The 19091-nt window shown below is 39.6% G+C and overlaps 1 long non-coding RNA gene across 1 annotated transcript in view; it reads left to right on the top strand.

Annotated features, from left to right (window-relative positions):
• Positions 1–12195: 12195 nt before the first annotated feature.
• LOC139356730 (uncharacterized) overlaps positions 12196–19091 on the top strand; it is a 125225-nt gene continuing 118329 nt past the window's right edge. The window contains exon 1 of the long non-coding RNA XR_011609090.1: positions 12196–12336. This is a non-coding gene — a long non-coding RNA (uncharacterized lncRNA). The remainder of the gene's footprint in view (positions 12337–19091) is intronic.

The raw sequence follows: 19091 nt of genomic DNA, 5'->3' as shown, positions 1-19091 counted from the left end.
ATTTATCCTTCTCTCATCTTGCCTTCAGGACTACCCAATCCTCTCTTTATTCTTGTCATGTGCTAGTCACCATTACCTTCTTTTTGGCTTCGGGAGCCTCCCCACTAACCTGGACTTCAATTATTAATCATTTAAATGTTGCATTTTGTGGAATTCTGGAAGTCTCCTCTTTTTTATCATGATTCTTCCACAACATTTCCACATTCTAGCTCCCAGGATATAGCTTGATTCTAACTTCATCCATTCATGGAACATTTAGAGAGCTCCATTGTTCATCCATTCATGGAACATTTAGAGAGCTCCATTGCTCATGCATGACAGTGTAGTTACAAACAATATTATGAAGATAATAATTGAATACTTACTATGTGTAAGACCTTAGTGTAGCACATTTACTTGTGTAAACTTTATTTCGCAACAATATCATTATTATCCTCATTTTACAGATGAGAAAATGGAAGCATAAAGAGATCAAATCACTTGCTTGAAATAACAGAATTGGGAATTGAATCCAAGTGGGTAGGCATAACTACACTGGATAAATAAGGCCCATTTCTGCCCTCAGGGAGTGATGATACCTTCATTTTCTTCTTTTGTTACTAGCCTCTTACTGCTTCAAACATTTTTGGCCTTCATCCATTCTTAAGAACATTTCCTTGACTTTTCAAAGTTAACTGTTTAATATTTCTATGCTATTTTAATTCCTGTTTTTACTGTTTTCCTTCCTCTTGTTCTCACATCCTCTGAGACAATGCTCTTTTCATTACCTTGACTTTTACTTTGATCTTCGTCTGTGCTAGCTCCTTTCCCTCAATAAACAAACAGGCTGAGCATTGACAAAATCCAATTATCCTCTAACTTGTACTTCCTTGAAGCATAAAATTAAAAAAACTGTAGATCTTTAATAATCCACCTCTCGATGGGGTCTTCTCTCATGGCGTCCCTGAAACCAATGTCTTTCCCATCATGGCCGTCCTTCACTTCTCTGAATATGCTCTCCTACTTCTCTGAGTGTGCTTTTCTGTCACCACAACTGAACTTTACTCCGTCTCCTCTTGTTCTTGTTCATACAGGGGCATTGCCCCGTGTTCTGTCCTGTAGGCTTGTCTCTAATCTTTTTACCTTCTTTCTCAGTGATAGGGTGGCCATAGAACTTACTGCTCAAACTGGGACAATATTGTCTGGGACAAATGCCAAACTGGATGTTGCCAAACTGGGCAACCAGAGTAAACCAGGACTGCGATCTTTCCCAAACCTTCCTCAGTTCCACATTTCCAACCCTTGGCTGGTGGTTTCTACTTGTGTGTTCGGGGCTTTCAGCTTTAGATATCCTAACTTATACTCTTTTTTTTTTTTTTCTTTTCTAATCCACAATTCCTAAATTCCCGACTTCTGAGGGAGCTGCCATCCTGCAGTGTCTGAGACGTGACAACCTGGGTCATTTCTGAATGTCTCTCATACACACTGTCCATAGTATCAGTCTTCAGGTCTATTGATTTGGCTTTTATAATGTTTCACTTCATTCCTTCTTTTTGATTTTCAGTGCTGCTATTTAGTTCAGGCCTTTATCACTTCAAGCTGGGATTACTGTGGTAGTCTGATCCCAACCAACTTTTTATCTGTATCTTCTCCTACTTGTTCTAGAACTCTATGCATATCTAATATAGACCCTTTCCTGTCTCCTGTCCTGCATGGATTACTTTGGCTTTTGTTTGAATATGATGTGTCTTTATATGAATGTCTTTCAGTTTGTCCTACTTGAAGTTCATTGAGCTTCTTGGATGTGATTAATGTATTTTTCATCAAATTTGGAAAATTTTTGGTCATTAGTTCTTTAAATATTCATTCTTTTTCTTGCATCCCTCTGTGTAGGGAAAAGAAAGAGAGATCAGACTGTTACTGTGTCTATGTAGAAAAGGAAGACATAAGAAACTCCATTTTGATCTGTACCCTGAACAATTGTTTTTTTGCCTTGAGATGCTGTTAATCTGTAACTTTAGCCCCAACCTTGTGCTCACAGAAACATGTGTTGTAAGGAATCAAGGTTTAAGGGATCTAGGGCTGTGTGGGATGTGCCTTGTTAAGAATATGTTTGCATACAGTAAGCTTGGTAAAAGTCATCGCCATTCTCCATTCTCGATAAACCAGGGGCACAATGCACTGCAGAAAGCTGCAGGGACCTCTGCCGAGGAAAGCTGGGTATTGTCCAAGGTTTCTCCCCACTGAGATAGGCTGAGATATGGCCTCGTGGGATGGGAAAGACCTGACTGTCCCCCAACCCAACACCCGTGAAGGGTCTGTGCTGAGGAGGATTAGTAAAAGAGGAAGGCCTCTTGCAGTTGAGATAAGAGAAAGGCCTCTGTCTCCTACATGCCCCGGGAATGGAATGTCTCGGCATAAAACCTGATTGTACATTCGTTCTATTCTGAGATAGGAGAAAACAGCCCTGTGACTGAAGGTGAGACATGCTGGTGGCAATGCTGCTCTGTTACTCTTTACTCCACTGAGATGTTTGGGTGGAGAAAAGTGTAAATCTGGCCTACTTGCACATCCAGGTATAGTACCTTCCCTTGAACTTATTTGTGACACAGATTCCTTTGCTCACGTTTTCTTGCTGACCTTCTCCCCACTATCACCCTATTCTCCTGCTGCTTTCCCCTTGCTGAGATAGTGAAAATAGTAATCAATAAATACTGAGGAAACTCAAGAGACCAGTGCTGGTGCAGGTCCTCTGTATGCAGAGCGCTGGTCCTCTGGGCCCACTGTTCTTTCTCTATACTTTGTCTCTGTGTCTTATTTCTTTTCTCAGTCTCTCATCTTGCCTGATGAGAAATACCCACAGGTATGGAGGGGCCGGCCCCCTTCACTTCTGAGATTCTCATTATTAGTATATGGCTATATTTGATGGTATTCTATAGGTATCTGAAACTTTTTATATTTTTATTATTTTTCATTTCTCTTCCTCAGAATAGAGAATTTCAACTGACCTGTCTTCGGGTTCACAGATTCTTTATTCTGCTGGGTCAAATTTGCTATTAAGCCTTTCTAGTGAATTTTTCACTTTAGTTTTTGTACTTTTCTCTTTTTAAACTTTTCTTTTAGGTTCAGGGGTACACGTGCAGGTTTGCTATATAGGTAAACTCATGTCATGGTTGTTTGTTGTACAGATTATTTTATCACCCAGGTACTGAGACTAGTATCCAATAGTTACTTTTTCGGATCCTCTCTCTCCTCCACCCTCGGCCCTCAAGTAGGTCCCAGTGTCTGTTGTTCCCTTCTTTGGATCCGTGAGTTCTTATCATTTAGCTCTCACTTATAAGTGAGAACATGCAGTATGTAGTTTTCTGCTCCTGCATTAGTTTGCTAAGGATAATAGCCTCAGTTCCATCCATGTTCCTACAAAAGACATGATCTGTTTCTTTTTTATGGCTGCATAGTATTCCGTGGTATATATGTATCACATTTTCTTTATCCAGTCTGCTATCGACAGGCATTTAGGTTGATTCCATGTCTTTGCTATTGTGAATAGTGCTGCAGTGAACATTCACTTTTTGTGTCTTGAAGGTAGAATGATTTATATTCCTTTGGGTATATACCCAGTAATGGGATTCCTGGGTCAAATAGTAGATCTGTTTTTAGCTCTTTGAGGAATTTCAACTTTGCTTTCCACAATGGTCAAACTGATTTACACTCCCGCCAATGGTGTATAAGTGTTCAATATGGCCATTTTAATGATATTGATTCTTCTGATCCATGAGCATGAAATTTTTTTCTGTTTGTTTGTGTCATCTCTGATTTCTTTGAGTAGAGTCTTGTAGTTTTCATTGTAGAGATCTTTCACCTCCCTGGTTATCTGCGTTCCTAGGTATTTTATTCTTTTTGTGGCAATTGTGAATGGGATTGCATTCCTGATTGGCTCTCTGCTTGCCTGTTATTGGTATATAGGAATGCCAGTGATTTTTGTACATTGATTTTGTATTCTGAAACTTTACTGAAGTTGTTTATCAGCTGTAGGAGCTTTTGAGCTGAGACTATGGGGTTTTTCTAGATATAGAATCATGTCATCAGCAAACAGGGATAGTTTGAGTTCCTCTCTTCCTATTTGGATGCTCTTTATTTCTTTCTCTTGCCTGATTGCTCTGGCCAGGACTTCCAATAGTATGTTGAATATTTGTGGTGAAAGAGAGCATCCTTGTCTTGTGCCAGTTTTCAAGGGGAATGCTTGCAGCTTATGCGCATTCAGTATGATGTTGACTGAGGATTTGTCTTAGATGGCTGCTATTATTTTGAGGTATGTTCCTTCAATATATAGTTTATTGAGAGTTTTTAACATGAAGGGGTGTTGAATTTTATTGAAAGCCTTTTCTGCATCTATTGAGATAATTGTGTGGTTTTTGTCTAATGTGATGAATCACATTTATTGATTTCTGTATGTTGAACCAACCTTACATCCTGGGGATGAAGTCTACTTGATCATGGTGGATTCGCTTTTCGATGTGCTGCTAGATTCACTTTGCAAGTATTTTATTGAGGATTTTTGCATTAATGTTAATCAATGATACTGCCCTGAAGTGTTTTTCTTTTTTATTTGTGTGTGTGTGTATGTCTGCCAGGTTTTGTCATTTCTGATTGTTTATTTGGATCCTCTCTCTTTTCTTTTTAGTCTACCTAGTGACCTATCTACTCAAGTATTTTTTTTTGCAAAATACCAACTCCTAGATTTGTTGATCTTTTGAATGGTTCTTCATGTCTCGATCTTCTTCAGTTCAGCTCTGATTTTGGTTATTTCTTGTATTCTGCTAGATTTGGGGTGGGTTTGCTCTTGCTTCTCTACTTCTTTTAGTTGTGGTATTAGGTTGTTGTTAACTTGAGATCTTTCTAACTTTTTAATGTGGGCATTTAGTGCTATAAATTTCCCTCTTAACACTGCCTCAGCTGTGTTCCAGAGATTCTGGCATGTTGTATCTTTGTTCTCATTAGTTTCAAAGAACTACTTGATTTCTCCCTTAATTTTGTTATTTACCCAAAAGTCGTTCAGTAGCAGGTAGTTTAATGTTCATGTAATTACATGGTTTGGGTGATTTTTTTAAGTCTTGATTTCTATTTTCATTGCACTGTTGGTCCAAGGATGTGTTTGGTATGATTTCAGTTCTTTTGCATTGGCTGAGGATTATTTTATGTCTGATTGTGTGGTTGATTTTAGAGTGTGTGCCATGTAGCGATGCGAAGAATGTATAGTCTGTTGTTTTTGGGTGGAGTGTTCTGTAGAGGTCTATCAGATCCATTTAGTCCAAATATCTTTGTTAATTTTCTGCATCAATGATCTTTCTAATACTGCCACTGGGGTGATGAAGTCTCCCACTTTAAAGAGACATCAGATTTCCCAGATTTTGCTTTTAAGTTTTTTTTCAGCTTTTTATTTGTCTTGTTATTGTTACCCATGGCAGTTATAATGCTAAACAATTGCCACTGATTATTTTTGATTGATGTTGCAAGCGGAAAGGCTATTTTCACTTAATGACCTCTGAGTCAGGTCAAATAAAGATGAACCTTGGAAGTGGGGGCTTCCAGGGAACTTCTAGACAGATCAAATAGTGGGATGTGACTTTTGGACAACCCTAAAATATTCTGTTCCTTCCAGTAGGTGCTGGGTGACTGTTTTTCATCACTATTGTGATTGTGAGGCTGTTGGTTTTCAAGGCTACTGAAGAGCAGGGGTGGGGGGAATGAGACGTGGGTACATTAGGAAAACGATGAAACTCCTTGTTCTTACCAAGATTCAACCACTTTTCTTGAATAAACACTTTTTGGATTGTTACAAGCCTTTTACTATTTTCTAGAGTTCTTAGAAAGTTGATTTTGATAATTTTTCTAGTATTCTCATTACTTTTATGGGAATAGCAGTTTTTTGGAGGTCCTTATTTCATCATTCTAAAACATAGAATCACTGTATGGAATACTTTGACTTTCAGTTTCTACTTAACAAAATCTTATTCATTAATACTGAATTTCTAAGCACTTCTCTCACCCTAACAGCTTATTTCTATAGTGAATTATGTATAGCACTTACATCATTTTTCTTAGATGTAGGTGCTCATACAAATAACCCCCAGAGATCTGTATTCTGGACATCTATGGGGGGCCCAAGGATCTGCATTTTAAACAAGTTCTAGTGTATTTGGGATGCCAGTGGCTCATGGACCAAATTTTAAGAAATGTCCATCTAAATGATATTCACAATACTTACCGTATACCAAATTTATATTACCTATATATCTCTAGTTATTATTAATATGATTTTTGCATATCCCTATCTTCCCTACTGGAATAATAACTCTTCATGGACAGAAGCAATTCCTGTACCCTGTGAATCCCCAAGGGCTTCAATTTTATACAAATATATAAAATATAAATAAATATAGTCATATTTGCTGAATGAATCAATAAGTAAGAGCATTGTTTTCTCTTGCTTCTCTAGCTCTAGAGCATTGGGCAAATATATTCCCAATTACGAACTGCTGATTGACCAAAAAAACCTTTTGGAGTTTGAGAACTCATTGGTAAATTGAAAACTGCCAGCAAGAAACTAAGAAGGCACTTAAGTTTGCAAACATTTAAACTTAAAAGCATCACCTCAATTGTTTTCACGAAAAGTGCTAAGTAGTCAAACTCCAGGAAAATGTGTAAATGAAAAAACTTTCATCTTGAACTCTTTGAGAGAAAGGATAGAAAACATTAAACTGCATAAAGACACACACACACACACACACACACACACACACACACACACACACACACATATATATATATACTGCAAGGTATTCATTTCTTACTCACTGGAAATGATGATTTTAGGTGAGTGAAATGTCAGCAGTTTTGTCATCATTCATCTTTTTAGTCTCAAAGACAATAATTTACAGACTTTCTCTGCCATATGGCCATCTGTCTCTTGTGTACAAAATAGGTATGGGTTGCCAGGACTGGTGAGTGTGGCTCAGACACAGACAGTGGTGTTGTCTCTGGTCTCCGATGGTCTCTGGTCCTGCTGGAGTGTGGAGTATTTCCTGGTTGGTGAATTAACATTCTCTTGCTTGAGAAGCTGTGAGATTTTAAAAAAATATTCTGGAAGAGAAAGGTGTGGTAGGATATTAGACTGCATGGGCACCATTCCAGTTCTCTGCCAGAGAGAAGTAGATTGTTGAGCTGTGAGCTCAACAAGTCTTCAGTAGAATTCAGTTAATTGGCTTTCTCAAATGAAAGGAGCTCGTTAGAAATTGGTTAGGTGGTCACAGGCTCTCTCTCAATGTATTATATAAGTAGATCTTAGTTTTTGGCATATTTAAGATGATAGCAGTAAAAAAAATCATAACCTTTCTTTTCTCCTTTCTTTTCTTTCTTTCTTTCTTTCTTTCTTTCTTTCTTTCTTTCTTTCTTTCTTTCTTTCTTTCTTTCTCTCTTTCTTTCTTTCTTTCTCTCTTTCTTTCTTTTTCTTTCTTTTCTCCCTCCCTTTCTCTCTCTCTTTCTCTCTCTTCCTTTTTCTTTCCTTTTCTTTTCTTTCTTCTTTTTTCTTTCTCTCTTTCTTTCTTTTTCTCCTTCTTTCTTTCTCTCTTTCTCCCTTTCTTTTTCCTTCTCTTTCTCCCTGTCTTTCTCCCTCTTTCTCTCTCTTTCTTTCTTTCTTTCTTTCTTTCTTTCTTTCTTTCTTTCTTTCTTTCTTTCTTTCTTTCTCCCTTTCTTTTTTCCTTTCTTTCCTTCCTTCCTTTCCCCTCCCTCCCTCCCTTTCTCTCTCTTTTCTTTCTTTCTTTCTTTCTTTCTTTCTTTCTTTCTTTCTTTCTTTCTTTCTTTCTTTCTTTCTTTCTTTTTTTCTTTCTCTCTCTCTCTCTCTTTCTTTCTCTTTCTCCTTTCTCTCTCTCTCTCTCTTTCTCTCTCTCTCTCTCTTTCTCTCTTTCTTTCTCTCCTTCTTTCCTTCTTTCCTCTTGCTCTGCTGCTCAGGGTAGAGTGCAGTGGCATGACCTCAGCTCACTCAAACCTCCACCTCCCAGCTTCAAGCGATTCTCCTGCCTCAGCCTCCCGAGTAGCTAGGATTACAGGTGCACACCACCACACCCAGCTAATTTTTGTATTTTTTAAGTAGAGACGGGGTTTCGCCATGTTGGCCAGACTGGTCTCGAACTCCTGACCTCAGGCAATCTACCCTCCTCGGCCTCCCAAAGTGCTGGGATTACAGGGATGAGCCACTGTGCCCAGCCAAAAAACCATAATATTTCTAAGTTGTGTTCATGCTAAACATGGTTAGAAATAGGGAGTCTCAATTGTATGATTCAGGAAGCAGAGGGTAACATCATGGGGAGTTTGTTTATTAATTGATAAAAACTCTATTTTGATACAATTGATATATAATAAACCGCATATAATAAACTGCATATATATATAAAATAAACAGCATTATTTTAAAGTATACAGTTTGGTAAGTCTTGACATATGTTTATACCAAGGAAGCCATCACTAAAATCAAGATAGTGACCATATTCCTACCCCTAGAAGTGCCCATGCTCCTTTGTAATTCTTCCAAACTGTTTCTTTCTTCTTTTTTTAGCTTTTTCTTTCTTCTTCTTTTTCTTTTTCTTTCTTTTTTTTAGCTTCAGGAAGCTACTGATCTGCATTCTGTCACTATAGATGAGTTGGCATTTTCTTGAATTTTACAGAAATGGAATCATAGAGTGTGCACTCTTTTTTGGGGGGTCTGGATTTTTTCACTCAGAATAATTATTTTGAGATTTCTTCATGTCACAGAGTTTATCAATAGTTCATTCCTTTTTTTTTTTCCTTGAGTAGTTGTATTAGTCAAGGTTCCCCAGATAACTTGGAGATTTATTATAAGGAATTGGCTCACCAGACTATGGAGGCCAACAAGTTCCAAGTTTTGCAATCAGTAAGCTGGAGACCCAGGAGAACTGATGGTATAGTACCAGTCCAAATGCTGGCAAACTTGAGACCTAGCAAGAACGGATGTTTCTGTTTGTGTCTGAAGGCAGGAAAAAACCAAAGTTCCAATTCAGGGCAGCCAGGCAGGAGGAGCTCCCCTTACTTGCAGGAGGAGAGGATGGTCCCTTTTGTTCTAGCCAGGCCTTCAACTGATTGAATGAGGCCCATCCAAATTAGGAAGGGAAATTTTCTTTACTTAGTTTACTAATTAAAATGTCAGTCTCATCTAAAACACCCTAAAAGACACTTGCATAATAATGTTTAACCAAATATCTGCACACCTCATGTATAGTCAAGTTGATACATAAAATCAGCCATCATAAGCCTACCCATTGTTAACTTGGCACCCATACGCATTTTTAAAGTCATACTTAATCTCCAAATGCATACGATAACAGGGTCATAGTTACACCAAATATGATACAACTACTCTGTATACAATTGAAAATGCCCTAACTCTTTTCCAGAAGAGGAGGTAGTCTTTGAGTGATGGTTACTCTTTCCCTGGTATCTCGTAACTTAAATACTATGATATAAAATTAACTATACTTAAATACTATTCCATAAAGTCGATACATCTTACGTTACACGGTAAGGGAATAAATAGAGGGAATAAAACAAAGATATTTTATGCACACACACGTATTCATAACAAAATAAGGAGAAAAGACTCATGACAATTTTAGTCCTCATTTTTATTCTGAAGTCCATTTTGCTGACTCCACACATAACCTCCATTATGGCCACTTTCTTTATGAGCTCATTGGGTGAGGACAGGGGTGGGTGGGGAAAGAAGCTGATTGCTATCCACAGAATGGGCCATTCTATCCACTTGATTATGAAAATTCTCCTCTGCTGAGGTCACACTTGGGTGAGCATTCACATGGGTCACATATATCTTTATATTTTTTACCCATTCAGAAAGGTATATCCACATACCTCTTCCCTCATATCTTTGTGACCAGTTTTCCAATCACATTTTTTCTAAGTCTCTGACCATCCAGCCAAATCACTGGCTATAGCCCATGAACTGGTATACAATGGCATATTAATTCATTTATTGTAAGTACAAGCTTATAGTAATCCACTGTCATTTTAAGCAAAGTGCACAACCAGGTGCACTGCCCAAATTTCTTCCCACTGGAAGGATTTCCCTTCACTACCATTCTTCAGGGGTATCCCAGAAAGTGGCTGTAGTGCTGTGGCTGTCCACTTTTGAGTGGCGCCTGCATATCATGCAGAACAATCTGTAAGACAGGACTGAGTCTTCTCTTTCTCTGTTAACTGATTGTAGGAAACCCCTTTTGAGGCCATAAGTGCAGGTGGGAGAGAGAGACAGGAGTGGGGACCATAAACATTTAGGCCACTTTTTCATGCAACATTTTTGTGCCATTAGGGCTTGCTTGAGGCTGATCACTTATATGCCATTTCCATTTGATGACTGAGTGTTCCTATGCATGCCTATTTTTATGGTTTGGTAGGTCAGATAATACCCAATTCATGATGGGCAGCTCAGGTCACGTGGTAACTTGATGGCTCATGTCAAGTTTCAGTCTCTACTCAGGCCCGGTAGCAGTCCAAGGGCTGTTTCTTAGGAGGAGAGTTGTTATCTATGGAGAGTAGGATCTTTCTCTAAAATTCCAAAGTCACGATCTGTGATTCACATACAGGGCCCTGGCAAAGCCTCCAAACGGCATCCCTGTCTGCCACTGACTCAAGCACCACTCCATCTGCAGATCATATGGCCTAAGTAGCACAGCAGCCTGCACAGCAGCCTAGACCTATTACAGAGTCTTTTCTTGTTCTGGGCCCTGCTCAAAACTAGCAGCTCTTTGGGTAATTTGGTTAAATGGGCCAGAGTAACACACCCAAGTGAGGGATATGTTGCCTCCAAAATCCGAAGATGCCTACTAGGTGTTTTTCCTCTTTCTTGGTTGTAGGAGGGGCCACATGCAACAATTTATCCTTTACCTTAAAAGGGATATCTTGACATGCCCCACACCTCTGGACTCCTATAGAAATGTGACTGAGAGAGAAGACCCATAAATTTTAGTTGGATTTATTTCCCACTTTATGACACACAAATGTCTTACCAATAAAAGTCTAGAATAGTTGCTACTTATTGCTCACTAGGTCCAATCAGCATAATGTCGTCAATGGAATGAATCAGTGTGATATCTTGTGGAAGAGAAAGTGATCAATATCCCTGTGAAGTAAATTATGACATGGGGCTGAAGAATTGACACGCCCTTGAGGCAGGACAGTGAAGGTGTATTGCTGGACTTGTCAGCTGAAAGTAAACTGCTTCTGGTAGGCTTTATGGACAAGGATGGAGAAAGGGCATTTGCAAGACCAGTAGCTAAATAACAGGTACCAGGGGATGTGTTAATTTGCTCGAGCAATTAAACATCTGGTACAGCAGCTACAATTAGTGTCACCACCTGGTTAAGCTTGCAATAATCCACTGTCATTCTCAAGCATCTGTCTTCTGTACAAGCCAAATAGGAAAGTTGAATGGGGATGTGGTGGGAAACAACACCCCTGCAATTTTCAAGTCCTTGTAGTGGCACTAATCTCTGAAATCCCTCTAGGAGTGTAGTATAGTATAGTTTACTTTCTAGGTAGATGCAGTTCTAATGGCTTCCACTTGGCTTTTCTCATCATAATAGCACTCACTCTACAGGTCAATAAATCAATGTGGGGCTTCCTCCAGTGGCTCTGCCTATTTCAATTATGCATTCTGGAACTGGGGAAATAACCACCGGCTGGGTTCAAGGATCCACTGAACCTACTGTGAGATGGACCTGAGCTAGAACTCTATTGATCACCTGACCCCCACAAGCCTCTACTCTGACTGGTGGGCCACAGTAATGTCTTGAGTCTCTTGGAATTAGTGTCAGTTCAGAGCCAGTGTCCAATAGTCCCCAAAAGGTCTGATTATTTCTTTTCCCCAAATGCGCAGCACCCAGGTAAAGCATCCTATGTTCCTTTGGGGAAGGCTTGGAGAAAGATTAATAGAATAAATTTTTTTGCAGTGTTTTAAGGTCTTTCTTCAAGGGGGCCTGGCCTTCTCTACATTCAAGGGGTTCTGGGTCTGTAAACTGACTCAAGTCTGGGAATTGATTGAGGGGCCCTGACACTCAGTTTTTATGATTTGAATGAGACTTCTATTCACTTAGCCTAGAACTTTTCTGCTCATACAGATCAAGCAAGAATTTAGTAGACTTCCTATCTACTTCACTTCTGGGAACATGATGATCAACTAGACAATGTCGCAGTCTGTGTGAATCAGACCATTCTGATTGCTGCTTCAACTCAGCTGTCCATTATGGTAACCACACTAACCTTGACTTGGTGAGTAAGTCCTGCCACTTGGCTCCTGCCACCCCTGGATGTAATTACTGTATGCATTTAGGTTTCCAGATTTAGTCATTCCAGTTCCCACTGTGAGTTCTGTCCTACAGAGAAGAGTAATCACAGAGATCTTCGAAGATGTTGGGCTCCTCTCATAAATTTATTTCTTACAGTAGTGGTGCAAGTCATGTCTTCTGAATCCTCTGAGTATGACTGAGTATATCTTAAATGATAGTTCTACTGTAACATTCCAATCTGCCTAAGCCTTGAATCCCTTCCTCTATGTTAAACAAAGGCATGTCTAGCATTTCTGATTTGCTCACTGTGGGCCATCTTCTGATCCATATTTCAGCCAACCAACCAAAATGTTAGCACCATTTCTAGCCCTCAGAGGTGCAACATTAATTGTAGAATCTTTGCTTAGTGGGACCATATCAATAAATTTGGCCTGATCTAACTTATGAAAGTTGTCATATTCAGAATGGATTCACTTATGTTACAAAACAAAACAAAACAAAATGAAACAAAAACGACTCTGACAAATAGAGTGCAGAAGCCCATGAAGAGAAGGGTTCTCATGTGCAAATGCCCAATAACAAAAATATCAAAAAGGCTCTGCGAAAAGCGCAACCTTGCGCAAAGGCTACCATAACATTACACAAAAAATACTTCTATGAGAACATCTGTCCAGCCACTGCCTGTCCAACCTTGGACTGATGTTACCCCTTGTTATTGATCCTTGTAACCAAGTATAATCTTATCAAAACAACTATGTAATCCTTCTCATTTTTCCTTTAAAAACCTTTGTCTTCCTTTACCTCCCTGAATATACACACACATAGTTTATTATAGCTCATGTATTCACATCGCAATGCTCTATTCCTGAATAAATATCATTTTCTTTTAGAGAGCCTCTCTCTGTTTGTTATTTCAGGTTGACAAACTTTATGTTACTTTCACCATTATCTACCCCACTAATATCCATTCCCACACATGTTCCCCAGATTTCTGCTCATATGAATTGGAAAACTCAAGTAGTTCTTTCGCAGTGTTGCAAACCTCTTTATGGGTCATATTTGTACCTCAACTTTAGGGACCTGCTTGAGTCTAGTTATAGGTCTAGAAGCAAAGGTAGGGTGGTGGGGGTGGGTCCTGAGGAGAATCAGTGTTGTCTTGCATTCTCCCATAACAACTGCCCCAGGGGAAGTCATTACCATTTCCTCAGGCAATAAAGGGTTAGTCCCCTAACACTGAGGAGGAAAGACTGATATGCTGGGGGAAGAGAGGCCAATACCACTGGAGTGGAGAGACTCTGCCACTGGGTGGGGGTGTGTGCTGCCACTGAGTTTGAGAAGGCCACTTCTGCTGGGAGTGGTGAGGCCAATTTCACTGGTAAAGACTCATCAGCATTTAGGAGCTCAATGTCTTCAGCTTCATCAGGTTCTTCCCACACATCCCCATCACAACTATAAATCCAATTCTTTCCAAACCAATGCCCCCACTTTAATAGTAGTCACCCTGCAAGGATAGGAGTTTAACTTGCATTGCACTTCAGCCTATCACAGGATCAGGTTCTGCATTTGATTTTCAGCAATTTCAGCCCTGTGTCTATAGGAGATAAGGGACTCCCTCAGGGCACACATAGAAGGTCTTAGGTCATTTATACAGAGATCAACCTAGGAATTCAAATCCCTGAGCTCATCCTTTTCACTCACCACTTTGTCCAGCAACATTAGGAGCAACCAACCAACATCATTGTATTCATTAATTTTTAAAAAATGTTAAAAAATATATACAGGGTCACCCAGTTACTTGCTTCTTGTAAGTGGTTGTTTAGAGTTTCCAATTGCAGATATTTTGAATGGTTTTATAAACAGTTCACACTACAGACTATCAGTGCTCTCTTTACTACTGGAAATAGAGTCATTAGCATCTTTAAATCTAAGCAGATTAGAGAGCCAATTACAGAAATCCTAGAGCTAGCTTAGAAAACTCATCCTTAAAATTCTGTTTTTCTTGAACTATTCTCAGTACCACAATCTATATTAATCAGGGTTCTTCAGAGGAAAAGAACCAGAAGGGTCTATATGGATTTACAGGAAGAGATGTATTATGAGGACTGACTCAAGTGATTATGGGGGCTGAGAAGTTCTACAATTTACCATTTGCAAGCTGGAGGCCTAGGAAATCCAGTGATATACTTCCAATTCAAATCCCAAAGTCTGAGAACCCAAGGAGCCAGTGGCGTAAGTCCCAGTCCAAGTCCAAAGGCTCAAGAACTGGGGAGACAATGGTGTAAGTCCCAGTCCAGGTCTGAAGACCTGAGAAACAGGAGCACTGCTCTCTGAGGGCAGGAGAAGATGGATGTCCCAGTGAAGGAGACAGCAAATTCATCCTTCCTTTACCTTTTGTTCTATTCAGGCCCTTAACAGATAGGATGATGCCTAGCCTCATTTGGTGAGGATGATCTTTACTCACTCTACTGATTCAAATGTTAACCTCTTTTGGAAACACCCTCACAGATACACCAAGAAATAGTGTTCTACCAGCTATCTGGACAATCCTTATCCCACTCGATTTGACACCTAAAATTAACCACTGCAGTGGTCTGTAGTTTTTATCAGGTTTGAAACAATTTTGTCTACTATTTGTTCAATTTTTTTTTCCTCTAGCTTCTCCACTGCGGGATTCCACTTGAAACTTTCCCATAGCTCACTGATGCTGTGTTCATTTTTAAAAATTCACTTTTCTCTCTGTGTTTGATTCTGGATAGTTTCTATTTAGCTGTTTTCAAGCTTACTAAACCTTTTCTTCTGTGATGTCTAATTTGCCATTAATTTCATCCAGTGCATTTTTCATCTCAGACATTGCAATATACATCTACAGACATTCAGTTTGAATATTTTTAGATCTTCACTTCTCTACTTAACATTTTGAACATGTGGAATACAGTTATGATAACTTTGAAATGCCTTGTCAGCTAATTCTAACATATATGTTGATTTGGGTTTGGTTTTGATGGATTGTTCTTTTTCTTCATTTTTGGTTGTATTTTCCTAGTTCTTTTCCTGTCTGGAAATTTTTTTCACGGGAAAGAAAATATTGTGACTTATACCTTGTTGGGTGCTGGATATCTTTTTCTTCCTATTAATATTCTTGAGTTTTGTTTATTGGCATAGTTAAGTTACTTGAAAACATTTGGTATTTTTTGGTCTTGCTTTTAAGGCTTGTTTTCAGGGATGGAGAAGTATTTAGTCTAGGGCTAACTATTCCACACTGTTGATGAAAGTGCCTTCTGTGTATACGTTACCCAGTGCCCTGAGAATCATAAGGTCTGGCTGGTAAGAATAGGCACCAATCCCACCATGTGTAAGTTCCAGACACGGTTACCTTTAATCTTTTCAGGTGATCTTTCCCTGGCAACCCAGGTAGTTTCTTCAGACACATGTACTGATCAGTACTCAGCTGAGTACTAGGGGGGGACCCTTTGCAGATACCTGGAATTATGTCTTTGTGCATCACTCTCCTTTCCAATGCTCTGTCCTTCAAACTCCAGCTGCCTCAGTCTCCCCACATGTCTAGCTCTGCCTCCTTATCTCAGGGAGTCTGCTAGGCTCTGTCCAGATTTCCCATCCTTGTGCTGGGGCCTGGAAACTCAGACAGTGAGCTGGAGCAATCATATGTTTCATCTCAATGTCTTCTTTCAGTGACCAGTGTCCTTTGTTGCCTTATGTCCCATGTCTTAAAAAATTTAATTTCACATTCTTGTCAATTTTTGGAGTTAAGTGGGAAGGTAAATCTGGTCTCTGCTGTCTAATCTTGGCCAGCAGTTGGAGTCTCTGAGGAGTGTTTTCAAACATGAACTTGCTTCATTAGCCTTGTGACCAAACCTGAAGACTAAGTTACATGCAGCTCCTAAGTAGACCTTTTATTCTCTCAACATAATAATTCATTAATTTTTACTTTTATCATTTGACATCCACAGTTATCCTGATATTTTCCTGTCTTAATGAAATCAATTTGCTCTTTAGCAGGGGGCCAGTTGAGTGGATTCTACTTTTAATTGAAAAGATATTATTGTGGCCATTCTGAGAAGAATAAAATTATTCTCTTTTTTGGAAGAACATCAATGTTTCACTGCCATTTAATATGTGGGAGTGAAAATCTATTCAGTTTACTGGCCTGAGTTGAAAGAGTTCACCTGTCACTAGAGAGTGGGAAATTATCCACTGGTTTAACTGAGCCCCCAGTTTTTCTGACTTTGTCTTTCTTGAATATTTCCCTCCATTTCTGAGAAGATAAAATGTTATTTTATCATACATCTGTTGTGGCAGAATGACATAAAAGAAAAAGCATCAGAGTGGGACTCAGGAGAGCTGATTCCTGTACCTACTTTTGCCCATTATTAGTCATTTAACCTTGAGCAAGCTAACAAACTTCTCTAAGTCTCACAATCTGTAAAATAAGGTTGAACACTAATTTCTAATATTCTAGGACATATCAATGACTTTTTGGATCTATGGTTCAGAGTACAGATTTTTAAGAACACATACAAAAAAATAAGTCTTTTGACACACCATGAAGATGAACTAATTCCTTGGGTGAAGATGAATTAATTCCTTGGGCAATGTGGAGATACCCTCATGGTCAGCATCCTACTCAAAAGGCAAACAGGAAATTTGCAAAGCATTTCTATGACCTCACAAAGTTCCTTTTTGCCTCTTTCCAGTCAGTTTCTACTCCACTCCTCTTGAACTTTTTACAAATGTAATCATACAGTGCATTTGCTTTTGGGCCTGGCTTTGTTCACTGAATGTAATCCTGCTGTTGTATGTATCAGTAGTGCTTTCTTTTAAAAATTGCTGTTAGTGTTCCTTTGTATGAACATGCAATGATCTATTTACCTATCTACCAGTTGATCAGCTTTTGGGTTGTTTCTAGCTTTCGGCTATCATGGTTATGAACATTCTTTTGTGTGTCTTTTGGTGGACACTTGTACTCATTTCTCTTGGGTAAATACTCAGGGATGCAATTGCCAGCCCATAGGGAAGGTTCATGTTTGACTTTAGTAAATGCTGGCCTGGGCCTGATTTGAGGTTTTAAGTAGCTTTGGCATTCTCATTTTCCAAGAAAAGAATCACTTTGAAAGACTCACAGAAGCAGAGGGTTAGGAAGTAAGACATAAAGAAGAGATGTACAGAGTGATTTTGTTTAGGCTTAGTGTATGCTTGCTTGTTAAATGATGGCAGGTGAGAGGTCTAGGTCAGACAGGTAGGAGGGATCAAACTTGCAGAAAACGTAGGCTTGGATCCTCAGAGAGAGCCCGGGACATAAGCAGAGCCTATGGCAGTGCTGAGTGCATCTGAGAAATTCTTGCATAGGTTGAGGGGTGTGACTCTGTAAGGACTAAGATTGGGGTGGACCCGAGGGATACCCACATGGGCCCTGTTTAGTCTCCCAAGAGGAGAGCCATATGGTTTGGCTGTGTCCCCACCCAAATCTCATCTTGAATTGTAGCTCCCATCATTCCCACATGTTGTGGGAGGAACCCAGTGGGAGATAATTGAATCATGGGGGCAGTTTTCCCCATGCTGTTCTCATGGTAGTGAATAAGTCTCATGAGATCTGATGGTTTTATAAGGGGTTTCCCCTTTCCCTTGGCTCTGATTTTCTCTTGCCATGTAAGATGTGCTTTTGCCTTCCGCCATGATTGTGAGGCCTCCCATGCCATGTGCAACTGGCCACATGAGTCCATTAAACCTCTTTTTCTTTATAAATTACTCAGTCTCAAGTATGCCTTTATAAGCAGTGTGAAAATGGACTAACATAGAAAGATATGGGGAATGGAGTTCAAGTCAGAAACTGGAGCCACATTTCAGAGTCCAAAGCAGGGAGGCTGCCTCACACAGAACAGCTGGCTGCTCTATGCTCTGCCTTGCTTTCCTGTGGGGTATGGAAGTTCTGCATCTTTAATATGCAAAGGCACAGGATCTGTCCATTAGTATTTTTTTGAAAGCCAAGGATACATAAAAGAAGAGGAAGAGAGATCAGAGCACCCTCCACTAGCTGAGAACAGTGTGAAGGCGGCCATTTGCAAGCCAAGGAAGAGAGCTCTCACCAAAACCTGACCATATTGGCAACCTCATTTCAGACTTGTAGCCTCTAGAACTGTGAGGTAACTTCTGTGGTTTAAGCCACGTAGTCTGTGGTACTTTGTTACGGCAGCCCTAATGAACATAGTCAGGGCTGAGAACTGCTGAGATGAGTGTGAGTTGCATACTCCGAGAGAGATGGGTTTGGCACAGAACCTCCAAACTGGTTTGCCAAAGCTCTGCAATTTATCCCAGGGGCTTAAAAATATGCCTGAATTGGTTCTAGGTGTGCCAAGGTATTGAGTTTCCTCTTAATCCTGGAGGTGGCTGGATTGCCAGAGTAGTTATTAATAACATTGTAAATAATGTTCTCTGTTTATTTTCAGTGTGTCAAACAAATGTTATCATTTTCTTTAGGTCCTGTGAAAGTGAAAAAGGGTGGAAGAAGTGAGAGCACTCACCCCTGCTGCTTAATGCGGAGCTTAGCCCTGTCACACAGGATTTCTAGCTGAGCACCAGGCCTGGTTATGTGTGTGTTGGCTGAGGTGGGGGAGTGAAGATCCCATTTCTATAATAATAAGCCAGAAGAATAATTGTATTTAGACTATTTGTACATTGAGTTGCTAAATGATGAGAGATGGGAAGTAGATGAAATTAGAAGTA

The sequence above is a fragment of the Macaca nemestrina genome, chromosome 10 (assembly GCF_043159975.1).
Source record: "Macaca nemestrina isolate mMacNem1 chromosome 10, mMacNem.hap1, whole genome shotgun sequence".
In the NCBI taxonomy this organism is placed as follows: Eukaryota; Metazoa; Chordata; class Mammalia; order Primates; family Cercopithecidae; genus Macaca; species Macaca nemestrina.
This window is presented reverse-complemented; position numbering and strand designations above follow the sequence as displayed.